Source organism: Episyrphus balteatus, chromosome 4 (assembly GCF_945859705.1).
Source record: "Episyrphus balteatus chromosome 4, idEpiBalt1.1, whole genome shotgun sequence".
Lineage (NCBI taxonomy): Eukaryota > Metazoa > Arthropoda > Insecta > Diptera > Syrphidae > Episyrphus > Episyrphus balteatus.
In genome coordinates, this window is record NC_079137.1 from 22,115,069 (window position 1) to 22,129,878 (window position 14,810).

The 14,810-nt window shown below is 34.8% G+C and overlaps 1 protein-coding gene and 1 long non-coding RNA gene across 2 annotated transcripts in view; both read right to left on the reverse strand.

Moving 5' to 3' along the window:
* The window catches only part of LOC129918437 (DNA repair endonuclease XPF), a 199,508-nt gene that overhangs the window by 49,626 nt on the left and 135,072 nt on the right, over nt 1-14,810 (reverse strand). The window lies entirely within an intron of this gene.
* On the reverse strand, nt 515-6,273 carry LOC129918449 (uncharacterized). The gene is made up of 2 exons (XR_008772959.1): nt 775-6,273; nt 515-713 (listed from the first exon to the last, which is right to left on the reverse strand). It is a non-coding gene; the product is annotated as an uncharacterized LOC129918449 (long non-coding RNA).

Below are 14,810 nucleotides of genomic sequence, written 5' to 3' on the forward strand. Positions count from 1 at the left end.
TACTTTTTTTTTGTTTCCTATTTTCTCACTCCGGCAGGCAGAAATCATTCATGAAATTATGAAGATGCTGCAGAGAGTAGGTAGATGGTAGATAGTAGATATTTTTTGCAAGATCATTATCTTTGGTTTTCAAAAAGGGTTGTTTTGTTCTTGTTGACTCTTGGGTTTTTCCTAACAATTAATTTCGTGTTTATAATATCGCACTCGCGCGTGCGAGATGACATTTTTGGGTTTTTTCCCTTCAAGCAAACAGGTCCGACCTCGGTCCGAATCCGCTCCGCCTGAGGCGGAGCTGAGTCCGACTTCGGATCAGAAACTGGTCCGAAGGCGGCTCAAATTAGTATGGAAATTATAATCACCGCGAAGTCGATTGCATATGTATTGGTGTGGTGAAAATCTCCATTCCGAAAAAACGGAGCCGAAGGCGGACCTGAGCCGGAGCAGCGAAAACCTACCAGAAAGAGGAATAAGAAAGGGATGACATTTCGCATTTGCGACCAAAAAAAGAACAAGATTTATTTTTTTTTCACTGAAACTGTTTTATTTTTTATTTTATTTTGGCAAACGAAATTTTCACAATAAATACAATATAAAATACAATACATTTTTTTTCATTTTATTTCATTTGATGCTGCTGCTGTTGTTGGTGTTTTTTTAGATACCCAATCGCATGTTTCACCTTCTAGATTTTTCTTCATCATTAGAGATTACATCTACAACACAAGAAGAAACAACATTTTAACCCAAACACTTTGAGCGATATATAAAACATACCTTTTTTGTTTTCCATATTGTTTATAATTTAATAAAATTGTTTATAATTAATAAACTAACATTATACAAACAACGACACGAGACACGACGCGACCAAACACTTCAACAAAAAATAACAAAATGACGCTTTGGCTCTTGTTGGCCTTGTCTTTCTTTTCCTTTTCTCATTTTTCACCACGATTCTCGTTCGACTTTGTGTTCATACACAAAAAGTTGCAAGTGTGTGAGTGCAAGCCTGATTTTCGCGGTCTGAGGTCGGAGTTTCTTTGTTGAACTCAGTTTTCTTGCTTGAAGGGTTGTTCTGTTCTTTGCATTGTGTAATATTCACATGGCTCGTGCGGGGATATAGGTAAAGGATTAGATATGTGGGTACATTGGTAAATATGCACTTGTTTGTGTGTAAAAATGTATATTGACATTTGACATGTACACAATGATTGATTTGCATATTTAGGTTGATTTCTGGGTTGTATTATTTATTATACTACACTCGCGCTTATTGAAGTTAAGAACTTATTATATGTTACTTGTTATTTACAACTACTTGTTTTTTGTTTTATATATTGAGTTAGTAAATAATTTTATATCAGAAAATTATTCTTCAATATTAATTATTCTAATCAAAAACTTTGTTATGAGCTGAACTAATATTTCCTTTAAATAAAATTCCAATTGTTATTTGTTTATTTATAAAACTGGCTTTCCATTTAATAAATGCAATAGGTTATGGGACCAGCAGCTATTTTATAAATAAATATTAAACAGATTATTTAAAGAAATATTATTTTTCGGTAACGATAAAAAGAAGATTCATTTTCAAAGAAAAATTAAGAAGATATAAGATAAAGATATGGATCTAATGAAGAATATTAGATTATTAACTGGTGAACAAGATTGGCCAATATGGAAGCGGAAAATGCGAGATCTTCTTGATTATCACGAAGGGGCAGTTGACGTCATTGATGGCAAATTAGAGAAGCCTGAAGCATTGGCAGCCACTGCTACGGAACCTGAGAAGAAAGAACACAAGGCGAAGTGTGATTTATACAGAAGAGCAAATAGTTACTCAAAGTCTATGATAACTAGCTCTGTAACTGATGCTGTATATCAGAAAATCATGGACAAGGAAACGGCCTACGATGCATGGAATGCATTGAAGAATCAATTTGAAGCGTCTTCCAAAGATCAGCTATTCAAAATTTGTACTGATCTTTTTAGTTTCAACTGGAAGACAGGCGATGATGTGTCTACACACATTGCTCAGTTGAGAAACTTATGGAATGAGCTTTATAATGGTCTTATTGCTAAAAAGTATAACGCATTACCAGATTTAATGCTAGTGTGCAAGATTTTACACATTTTACCAAGCAAATATGAGTCATTCAAATCAAGTTGGATGCTCTTAACCAAAGAAGAAGAGAAAACTTTTGACGAACTGACAGCACAAATATGTTTGTTCGAGAGAAATTTTCAGAAGACTACTCAAGAAGACGATTCTCAAGACGCCCTAATAGCAAGAACTCATAAGAAATATGATATAAATATTAAGAAGAAGTGGCCCAGAAAAGACGATTTATGTAATTACTGCAAGAAAAAAGGTCATTTGCTGCGGGATTGTAGAAAATGGATATCTGACGGAAGACCAAATAGAAGTAAAGAGCCATATGTCAACCAGATCGATTCGAAGGGTGTGAATGCTTCGCTTGTTTCAGTCTGCAACGAAGTTCTAACATATGAAGAAAACTCAAACGATTGGTGGGTTGACAATGGGGCAACAAAACATGTCACTAATTCTGCAGATTACTTCTACGAGTTTAAAGAATTTGAGACTCCGTGCAGTATTCAAGCAGCTGGAAAGGAAACTTTAAAAGCAGTTGGCAAAGGAAACATACTAATGATGTCCCGAGTCAATAGTGAAGAGATCGAAATTACATTGAGAGATGTATGGTATGTACCTAATGTTTCTAGAAATTTATTTTCAGTACTAGCATCTCAAGACAGAAACCAAAATAGCATATTTAAGTCATTGCCTACAAAATGCTGGCTTGAAGTAAATGGTCAAGTCTTGTTATGTGGCCATCGTAAGACGAATGGGTCATTGTATAAAGCAGATATAAGAACAGTCAAAACTCAAGAAAGATGTGGTCTAAACATTGCAGTCAATGAAAGCACAACATTACAACTTTACCACGAGAGATGGGGTCACCAAGACAAACGTCACGTCAAAGCATTACTAGAAAGAGAGTTGGGAATCAATGTAAAACTAGATAATACTATTTGTGAGCCATGTATTTATGGGAAGATGCATCGATTATCTTTTGGAACTCGAAGAAAAGCAACTCAACCAGGCGAGTTAATGTCGACTGATGTTTGTGGACCGTTCAGTGGTTCATTCAAGAACAAGCGTTATTTAGTTGTGTTTCAAGATAGTTTCACAAAATATCGCTATGGTTTTGCAATTGAAAGAAAGTCAGACGTAAAAGATGCCCTGAAAGAAGTGCTAGCACATGCAAAAGGTTTAGGTCATAATATCAAAGAATTATTAAGTGACAATGGTGGTGAGTTCGACAATGCTGAAGTCAAAAACATACTTCGAGATCATGGCATTGTGCAAAGACTGACCGCTCCTTATACACCTCAGCAAAATGGTGGAAGTGAACGAGAAAACAGAACTATCATAGAAATGGCAAGAACTTTCAAATATTCCAACTCAGAAGTTACATTTCCAGAAGCTATTTGGGCAGAATTAGTTAATTCTGCTGTATATATTTTGAACAGAACCGGCAAATCATCAATTCAAGAAAAAAGTCCATACGAGCTCTGGATGGGAAAGAAACCTAGAATAAAACACCTCAGAATCATTGGGTCTACATGTTTTACGCATGTACCTTTACAGAAGAGAAAGAAAATGGATAAGAAAGCTGTGAAGGGATATCTAGTTGGATATGATGGTGATGAACGGTTTCGAATATTCAACAAGGAAGATAATAAAGTTATATTATCTAGAGATGTCCAATTTCAAGAAAGGCCAAGAATTTGTAAGAATACTGTTAATTTACCCCTACATGATGTTAAAGAAGAAAGATCTGACGATGAACCTGAAAATACATTTATAGATGAAGAACCAACTATGACAGAAAACGAAGAATATAGAACCAACAGTGACAATGAATTTGACAATGAAGAAGATATAGAAAGTGATGAATATTATACCGGCCAAGACACTGATCTAGACAATGAAGAAGAAGAAATCCAAAAACCATCAATAGGAAAAGAAAGTCTAAGAAAAAGCACACAATTGAAGAGACCAATGAAGTTCGATGATTTTGTTATGTCAGCGGAAGAATTTGTAAGTAATTTAGAAAGTCCTGAAAATTACCAAGAAGCAACTACCAATAAGAACAAAAATGAGTGGAAAAAGGCAATGCAAAGAGAAATTACATCACTCAAAGAAAACCAGACATGGATACTAACCGAACTACCGAAAGGAACAAAAGCTATACCTTGCAAGTGGGTTTACAATCTGAAGAAAAATCCTGATGGTAGTATCGACAAATATAAAGCCAGGTTAGTAGCAAAAGGTTTTAGCCAGCGTTATGGTATTGACTTCTGTCAAACGTTCAGTCCTGTTGCGAAGTTAGGGACGATACGGTCAATTTTAAGTATTGCTGCAAGTGAAGGCATGCACCTTGCGCAATTTGACGTATCAACAGCCTTTCTATACGGAGAACTTGAAGAAGTCATACTCATGAAGCAACCAGAGGGGTTTGCTGATGGCACAGATAAGGTATGTAAACTAAAAAGAAGTCTTTATGGTCTTAAAAAGTCGTCAAGGTGCTGGAATAAACGGTTTGGAAACTTTATTTTGAATTTGGGATTCAAAACAAGTGAAGCTGATCCATGTTTGTTTATTCGAGAAAGAAATGGGAATAAACTTATTCTCGTTTTATATGTTGATGACGGCTTAGTTGCGGCCACAGATAAGAAAGACCTAGATTTATTCATAAAAGAACTTAAACAAGAATTTAAAATCATTTCGAAGGAAGCTGTTTATTTTCTGGGACTAGAAATCGAGTTGAAAAATAAAAACATTAAAATTAAACAGACAGCACATGCTAGAAGAATTCTTGAAAGATTTAATTTTTCTGAGTGCAAATCGATTTCAACTCCTATGATCAAGAATACTGAAACTTTCAAATCAGGGAAAGAAGAAACAGAGAAAAACACATTTCCATACAGACAAGCCGTTGGTGGATTAATGTATTTAATGCTTGGAATAAGACCGGATCTTGCATATAGTGTAGGATTTCTTTCAAGAACACTCGAAAATCCATCACCTGAAGATATTACAAGAGTCAAGAGAGTTTTTCGATACATAGCAGGAACATTAGAGTATGGTATAACTTATCGAAATGATGCAGAAAAACGAATACTGGAATGCTACAGTGATGCAGATTTTGGGGGTTGTATGAAAACAGGACGAAACATATTGCCATAAAACATTTCTTCATTAGAGAGAAAGTTATTGAAGGTCAAATTATGGTTCAACAAATTTCAACTGAACATCAACTTGCAGATGTAATGACAAAGAAATTACCAAGCCATCGTCTTAAAACATTATGCAAACAAATGGGACAAGATGCTTAAATGTAATTTTCAAGTAACAAGGGAAAGTATTGAAGTTAAGAACTTATTATATGTTACTTGTTATTTACAACTACTTGTTTTTTGTTTTATATATTGAGTTAGTAAATAATTTTATATCAGAAAATTATTTTTCAATATTAATTATTCTAATCAAAAACTTTGTTATGAGCTGAACTAATATTTCCTTTAAATAAAATTCCAATTGTTATTTGTTTATTTATAAAACTGGCTTTCCATTTGATAAATGCAATAGCGCTTGATGCGTGCGGGGTAATATAATATAAATACATACATATGTCCTTTTTTACTTTCTCTATAGGGCAAGTATTGGTTTCGTGTAGAAAAAAAAATCGAGGTTTTAATCAAAACCAACATTACGATGATGGAGAAGATCAAAAAAGTGGTTTTCGTCATGCCGTCCGTCGGTCTGTGCGTGTGTGCGTCTGTGCGTCTGTGCGTCCATCTGTACATCGAGCTAGGGCCTAAACGGGTGGATGGATTTGCTTGAAACTTGGTACAGATGATTTTTACGTAATTCCCTAGGTCCGTTTTTTTTATTTTTTTAATATCTCCAATTTAACGCATATCTCCCATATAACGTTTTCGAGGTATTTCAAATTTCTCGAAAACGGCTCTAACGATTTCATTTAAATTTGGTGTGCGCAGTACTCTTATTGATTCCAACAAAACTGCGTTTTTAGTTTTTCTCAAAAAATGCCAAGAGCGGAAATATGGCGTTGCCGTTTTTCAAAAATTGACATGTTTTTTAAGTTCATATATTTCATCAAAGCATAAGTCAATTTTTTCAAAATTTACAGACATCATAGGTATTGAAGTGTAAAATGTAAAAAAAAATTTAAAAAAATAAGTTTTTCAAAAAAATTTTAAAAAATTGAATTTTTTTAACTTTCGATTTTTTTTTTTGTTTTTATTTTTTTTTTTTTTTTTCACAAAATCTTAAATTTCCAATAAATATTTAAGATAAAGATGTTTTGAACTACAAGAGCAAGTACGTGCGACCCAGTCGTGCATTTTATTTTTCATTGTCTTTGTTTATATGTTGCGGATTCGGTTTTTTTTTTTTGTAGGTTACCACAGAGAATTTTTGCCATTTTAGGTATAATAGTTATATTTGCGCGGGGGAATGGGTAAAGGGTTATATAAGTGTATTTGTGGTTAGAATGCCCTTGATGGTATTTATAGAAATAGTTTTGCAATGGATTTTCAATTCAGTGTCTTCTTTGTTTGTGAATGAAGAAGAAGCTTTTTATGTTTTGATCTAGTTTTCTGAAGTAAAAACTCCAATTGAAACGAAAAAAGTAGTATATAGATGCCTATCTGATTTCATAAATAAAATATCAGTTTGAAAAAACAGATCATTTTTTTCCAAAGTGTTGAGCTTGAAAATTATTTTTGAAAACTTCCCTAAACTTTGATTACATAGTTAAAAAATTAATATCAAGGTTGAAAAAAAGTAACTTATAAGTTATAAATGCTGCCTTATTTTTGTTTTCTAATAATGTAGGTATATAGGTAAATAAAAAACAAAATCGATTCAGTTACGAACTGAGTTCATTGCATTGGTTGCTCTAAAAAAATCATTATTAAAAAGGTGTTGAAAGTAAATTGGATTGCTATATTTACATAATATTTGCATAAAAATAATTAAATAATAATCTTGTTTTGTTTGGTCTATCCAAATTCACACAGCTATATTAATTCGAGGCCAAATTTTATACACAGTCATGACTATCAAAATTTATTCTCGGCTAAATATTTAGTCTAATTCACATGCGGCCTAAGTTTCAAAAAATAAGTTCAGGAGACACTTTTTGCGGCATTCTCCATGATCATAATGTCATACAAGATTTATCTCAAGTCCATCCTCAAACAACATACACATAAGAACCTAAATACATGTATGTAAATACATTTTCATGTCAGCCGGCACGCGCGAGTGCTAGACAAAAAATTTCTCAACGAAGAACAACTCAAAAGTGAGCAAGAACCTGAAAATCAATCTTTCTGCGCATCTACTCATATTTTTATACACACTAAACAAAGGATGCTGTCAAGTATATTATATCAAAGCACCCACAGAACACATCCTCTACCTGCTTCTCCGCTGAACAACTATAATTATTATTATAATGCAAAAAATTTCTCTGATACACAGAAAACTCAAATGCCATCCACAACAGCAACATGAAAACAAAAGTTTCTTTTTCATTTCAAAAATAAATAGGTATACACTCCAGAAATCTTTCATGAAAATATAGAATTTCAAACCAGTTTTAGTCCACAAACACCATATGCATATAAAGATCTATGTATATGTACCTACATCCATTTGGATGTCACCCCGCACGCGTGAGTGCGATGGCGATCTCATAAAGAGACTATGAATGAAAACCAACATCCTGAGAGGAAAAAACCAGAGAATTCGATGGCGAGAGAGCAAAACACATTCACTAATACACACAAATGCTTTTACATGAGATCTGACTTCGCTGAAAAAGGGAACCCAGTCTTAAGGTCCAAGAGAGCTATAAAATACCACATAGGAGGTTTTTTTGTGTGATAGTGCAATCAAAAGTATTAAAATTTGTATTAACATTCCTTAACACGAGAATCATCTCGTCATAGGTTCATTTTTGCCATAATCAGTTCTATGAAGAGCTTGATGAAATTGCGGGGTCGTTCTGAGAGAGTAGGAACTTATGTACGTTGAAACTAATTTGCTCAAGGAGGGTGGAGCTTTCAATTACATTAGATAAAATTTGGTGTATAAAAATAACATCGGCAACTTCGCGACGTTTTTCTAGAGATTGTAAATTAATGAGTCGCAACCGTTCTTGATATAAGGGCAGGTAATTGTCAACCCACGGGAGACCTCTTAAGGCAAAACGAAGGAATCTGCGCTGTATTGATTCAATTCTTTTTATGTGGACTTGGTGATAAGGAGACCAGACTTGGTTAGCATATTCAAGCAAGGGCCTCACAAAAATGGTATAAAGTGATTTCGTAACGTAAGGGTCAGAAAACTCTTTTGACAAGCGCTTGACGAAACCTAAAGCAGAATTAGCCCTGGATACTATATTGTCATAATTAAGTTAAGTTCACTATCACAAATAACACCTAGATCCTTAATAGTTGTTACTCCTAAAACAATACAGTCGTTGATATAATAGTCCTGCGGTGGCGGACGGAAACGTTTACGGGAATATGTAATTGCTTGGCATTTATCAACATTAAGATCCAGATTATTTTTCTGACACCAAACGAAAAAATTGTGTAAATCGGCTTGCAGAAGTAGACCGTTGTTAGACGAAGAAATTGTTTTAAAAATTTGGAGTGCTGATTTACTGATTCTACGTCATTGATTGTCAAAAGAAAAATAATAGGGCCTAAATGACTTCCTTGTGGAACGCCTGACTTTGCAATGAATGGGTCTGAAATTGAAGATCTGAAAAGGACTTGATATTTACGATCGCGTAGGTATGATTCCATCCATTGAATGAAACCAGTGGAAAATCCAAGGGCTTTACGTTTGAACGATATAATTTTATGTGAAATTCTGTCGAGGCCCTTACTAAAGTCCGTAGCAATAACATTAACTTCATTCTTATTTTCTATTGAATTCAAAGTATACGAAACAAACTCGGTTAAATTGGTGGTCGTAGATTTTCCTTTCAGAAAACCGTGTTGCCTGGCTGAAAACAAAGATTTACAATGAAAGTACATAGTGTCGAAGATAATACTTTCGAAAAGTTTTGGGATGCACGATAATTTGGCGATGGGCCTATAGTTAGCTATATCTCCTTTGCAGCCCTTTTTGTGAATACGGATGATAAATGAATCCTTCCACATTGTTGGAAAAAACCCTTGAGATAGGGATTTTTGGAACAGAGTAGTAATAGGCAAGGCTAAATTGGCTACAAATTTTTTTAATATAATCGCGGGCAAACTATCTGGACCAAAATCATCTTTAAGTTTATTTATCTTTTGTATCACGTCTTCAATATTAATGTTAATTGAAACCAATGATGTTTGGTTACAGTTGTTCATGTAGGCGAAGTAGTTCCTATCAGGTACAAAGTTGCTATCGGAGAAAGCAAGACTGAAAAAATTGGCAAACAAATTAGTGATAATTTTAGAATAACTAGATGAGTGATGTTATGTTTAACGTCTTATACGTTCCAGAACTAAAGACAAATCTTTTGTATCGAATGGATACAAGATCCAATTTAATGAAAACAATGTGATTTTCAAAAATAATAAGAACGAGCAGAGTTTAATCGCATCCAGGAAAGGAGATCTTTACTTTCTCGAAGCCATTACAGATTCAACATCAGCTGTAAGCGACAAACCAAATCAACTGCAAGAATGGCATCAGCGTTATGGACATCTCAACGAAAGTGATCTCAAGAAGGTTGTCTCAGAAAGAATGGTTAATGGAATCCCGAATTTGGCTTCTCAGCATTTATCAATATGCGAAGTGTGCATACGAGGTAAGCAGAGTGCGGAAACATTTCCCAAAAAGTCGTTGACAAAAACAACAAATCTACTCGAGATAGTCCATTCTGACGTGTGTGGGCCAATGAGATCGAAAACAATTGGCGGTGCTTCTTTCTTCGCAATATTTATTGATGACAAATCCAGATATGTAGATGTATATTTTCTGAAAGCAAAAAGCGATGTTAAAGACTCTTTTATAAATCACAAAAATTTAATCGAAAACCAAACCGACTTTAAAATAAAAACATTACAAACTGACAACGGCCTGGAGTATTGTGGACAAGATTTCAACAAGTTAATTCTGCAAGCAGGTATCAGAAGAGAGCATACAGTAGCGTATACACCTCAGCAAAACAGCTGCGCTGAGAGGATGAATAGAACGCTGCGCTGGTGGAAATGGCTAGATAAATGATGCTTCAATCGAACGTCCCTCCTAGCTTCTGGGGCGAAGCCATCGCAACTGCTGCCTACATAAGAAATCGATGCCCAACAAAGTCACTTAACAACATGACGCCGTTTGAGGTCAGGTATGGTCACAAGCCAGACATTTCGCATTTTAAGACATTTGGCTGTAAGGCATTTGCACTTAACAAGAAACCAAGTAAAGGCAAATTTGAACCTGGGTTGCATCTTCGTCGGTTATTCAACAACATCCAAGGCTTACCGTCTTTGGGATCTAGCTTCAAGAAAAATAATTGTGAGCAGAGACCATAAACAAAAAATACCAAGACTGGAAACTTTCGTACGTCTTTCCCCCCTAAACCCTTTTGTGTACAGCGTTGTCTGTGAATATATGTGAAAGCCACCACCCATAAACAAAAAATACCAAGACTGGAAACTCGGCGGTCAACTGACGTTTGCCTACAAGCTGCAAGGTGTGGTGAATGTCGTGAACCTATCGTTGTGTTCGTGTCCGATGTGTGGTGAATGTCGTGAATCTATAAATGTGTGTGTGTTAACGTCATATTGGTATATGGTGGTGGCGTGGTGGCTTTCACATATATTCACAGACAACACTGTACACAAAAGGGTTTTGGGGGGAAAGACGTACGAAAGTTTCCAGTCTTGGTATTTTTTGTTTATGCCACCACCATAAACAAAAAATACCAAGACTGGAAACTTTCGTACGTCTTTCCCCCCAAAACCATAAACAAAAAATACCAAGACTGGAAACTTTCGTACGTCTTTCCCCCCGAAACCCTTTTGTGTACAGTGCTGTCTGTGAATATATGTGAAAGCCACCACGTTGGTAAATGACGTTAACACGCACACATTTATAGATTCACGACATTCACCACACATTTGACACGAACCACACCTCGCAGCTTGTAGGCAAACGTCACACAGTGCGTTGACTAGTGGACAAAAATAAAAAAAAACAAAAATGCAATATTGATCTTCTAAGCTATGGAGCTGGTCAAGCATATGTTAAATTACTGTTTTTGGCTGTTTTTAATTTTGTTTTGCTCATTTTGGGGGATTAGCGGGACTTTCAAAAGCACTGAAAAAAATTTTAGTCATTTTGATAGCTCGAGATTTTATTTTTGTGTATTTTCATTTGGTTCGTGTAAGAAAAGTACCAAAGTTTTATTTTTTTTTATTTGTGAATAATAATCATGGATACATTGAGAACTTGTATGAGTAGTTATATTTAATTTTTTAAATAGATTTGAATTTTAGTGAATTATCGAAAAAAGTTCCTTTTTAAGGCATACAATTTTATCTAAATTAAGCCTACAAAGTTGTAGTAGCAAATTGTAGCACAATGATTTATGGCATTATCTTGTGTTGTTATTGTTCTTTGAGAACACGTTTAGTTTCATTGCTAACTTTTGCTAACCTTCAAAATATTTGACTTTTTGTAGGCCAAAGTCGGACCAGAAAAAATTAACGACTTTTTGAAAGGTGGATTTGTTTTGGCAAAAGCAGGGGAGAAGATGAAGACATTGAAATTATTTTGAATTAGTTAAGTACTAGCAACTGCCACATAAAATTTTTTACGAAAAAAATTGATAAATTTCGACATAATTCTTGATCCGAGGGGGAAGAAATGCATAAAAAACTGCTTTTTAACGCTTTTTTCCATTTTGGATATGTTTATAAATTAATTTTAGCAAAGCAACATTTTTAGTGTCGTTACACTGTATTAATATTTTACTTTGTGGAAATGTAAAGTTTTCATGCTAATTTTTGCTATCCATAAAAATTTTCAACATTGCTAGGACAAGGTCAAATCTTTGAAAAATTTAAAAATTTATAAAAATGTATTTTTTTTTTATAAAAATCACGAATTGAATATGTTAATAATTATTCTGTATGAATTGAAGATAAACAAATGTTCCATACAATTTAAAAATGATCTAAAATACAAATTAAGTTTTTTGACTCAAACCTCGATGATGGGAACAATGTTCATGCTTTCTTCGAGAAGCATCATGAAGCTAATCCTAAAAATAAACTTACTCTTCCTGATAGCATTTTAACCTCTTGATGAAGGGGAACTAGTCGTGGAAGACACAAACACTACATTTAAAAGTGTCGTCTTCTTCTTCCTTTTTCTCGGCGCTGTTATGATCTCGATGTCGAGGGGATCATAACTATCCCACGTAACTGCTTCACACTAGTGATCCGCCTGTGGGGTTCGCCGGGTTGACCTCAGAAATCGGCGGCAAGCCTCCCGGTATTGTATTGTTCCATTTCTATGGCCAACTGAATGCTGGTGGTTTTGCATTTGCTTGTACCAGGAGTTTTTAGGCCTACCTTTCTTTCTATTTCGTTTTTTTAAAAGTGTCGTCAAAGACGAAAAAAGGAAAATTTGCAAGCGTTTAGCCTTTAGCCACTAAAGTGGGCGTGGCAGAGGGCGGAGAGGGTCAAAACTATTTTATATTTTTTTAACTCATCTAGATAATCAAATTTCCTAAATTTGGTGCAAACCGTTTTTAAGGTATAAACAATCATATACAAAAGTAGGCGTGGCAGGGGGCGGAAAGGGTCTAAACTATTTTTTTAATTTTCACACTCATCTAGATAATCAAATTTCCTAAATTTGAATCAAATGGTGCACGCCGTTTTCTAGATATAAATAATCATATACAAAAGTGGGCGTGGCAGGGGGCGTGAAAATTTCGTCAATTTTTTAGAATTTCTCTTTATTACATCTACAACAATTTTTCTTTGCCAAATCTATTCCTTTTTATAAAATTGATTTTTGTCCACCATCTCCATACAATCGCCGCACTGTGCGTCAGTTGACCGCCGAGTTTCCAGTCTTGGTATTTTTTGTTTATGGCAGAGACCGTGAAACCTCAACAAGAATTTTTTGATTTTGAAATAACAACAAATCCGGCAGATACTAAAGACAAACATTTCAAAAAACAAACTCACGAAATCGAGATTGACAGCAAAGTCGATGAACAAATAATGACTGAATCTGAAAATCAACACAAAGAAGAAGATGAGTGTGAAAATTTAAGTAATGATCCTGAAGGCACTCCTCTAAAGAGTGGGCCTGGAAGACCAACAATTGAAAGAACTGGCAGAAGAGGCAGACCGCGAAAGTTATTCAGCATGCTGCAAAGAAAACTTAAAAATGAAGCTGAAGTCGCAGAAGAAGCAAATATAGTTAACACCCAGATCAACCCAACAGTAAAAGAAGCCATGGATAGTTCAAGCGTCATCGAATGGAGAGCTGCAATGGAGTTAGAGTTCAATGCCCTTCGAGACATTGGGGCTTGGAAACTCGTTGAACGTCCGAAACAAAAAAAAAGAGTGTGTGTACACATGTACACGCGACTGAAGTTATACTTCTCATTCAGTATATGTAAATGAATTGCATTTGATATTTTTAATTTCTATTATTAAATTAATTAATCCACACTTCGTTTTTTTACATTTTTATCAAGTGAACAATAAATTAATTCTTTCATCCTCCTTGCGTCCATGTAGTTTTCAATTTAATCTGTGAAATTTACTCATGTTGTGCGGTTCAGAACGTACGGTATATGCTTAACGAAAGCAAACAAATTGCGCATAAAATATGCTATATGGTAATTTTATGAGGATTGTGTGTGCTTCAGCACTAGTAGTAGCAATATGCAACTTGCAGGGTTGCTACAAAGCTCAAAAGTGAGCTGAGCTCAGCTCGCAGCTCAGCTCAAATTTTGAGCTAGCTCACTTTTGAGCTATGTACCATAGCTCAGCTCATTTGAGCTAAGCTGAAAGTGAGCTGAGCTGATGGTTGAGCTGAGCTGTTGGGTGAGCTGAGCTGTCGGTGAGCTGAGCTGAGCTGTTGGGTGAGCTAAGGTAAAGTGAGCTGAGCTGAGCTGTGATGGGTGAGAGGATACATTGATTTTTATTTGGAAAGTATAATAAAATATGAAGATATTTTAAACTTTTATAAAACACCATAGCTTAAGTTGTTTGTTTCTAGTTATTAATGGAATTATTTTAACACATAGATATTTTTATAAATAAGACAGATAATTGTTCGTGATCTTTTCTGTTGGTGTTTTTGATAGTAAATATATTTCTATTTTTTTAGTAAAATATTTCTTTTTTTATCATAAAAAAAAATTCCGGTACAATCCGGTTTTTCGACTTTTTTTAAAATTCCGAGAAAATCGGTTTTGAAAGTTGGGGTAAATTTTTTTTTTCGAAAAATCCCCGAATCTTTAAACGCTCCTGGAAGCTAAACCGCTTGAGAGTAATTTTTGGGAGTGATGCCAAATGATAGCTTGTGTCATGGGCCTACGCTTTGCACATTGTCAGATTTTTAAAAAATCGCCTTCCATGTTAAACCGCCACATCATGCCTATTTTTTTCAGAATCGTGCCTATTTTTTTTTTACTTTTAAGCTCTCCCGGTTTGAGAAC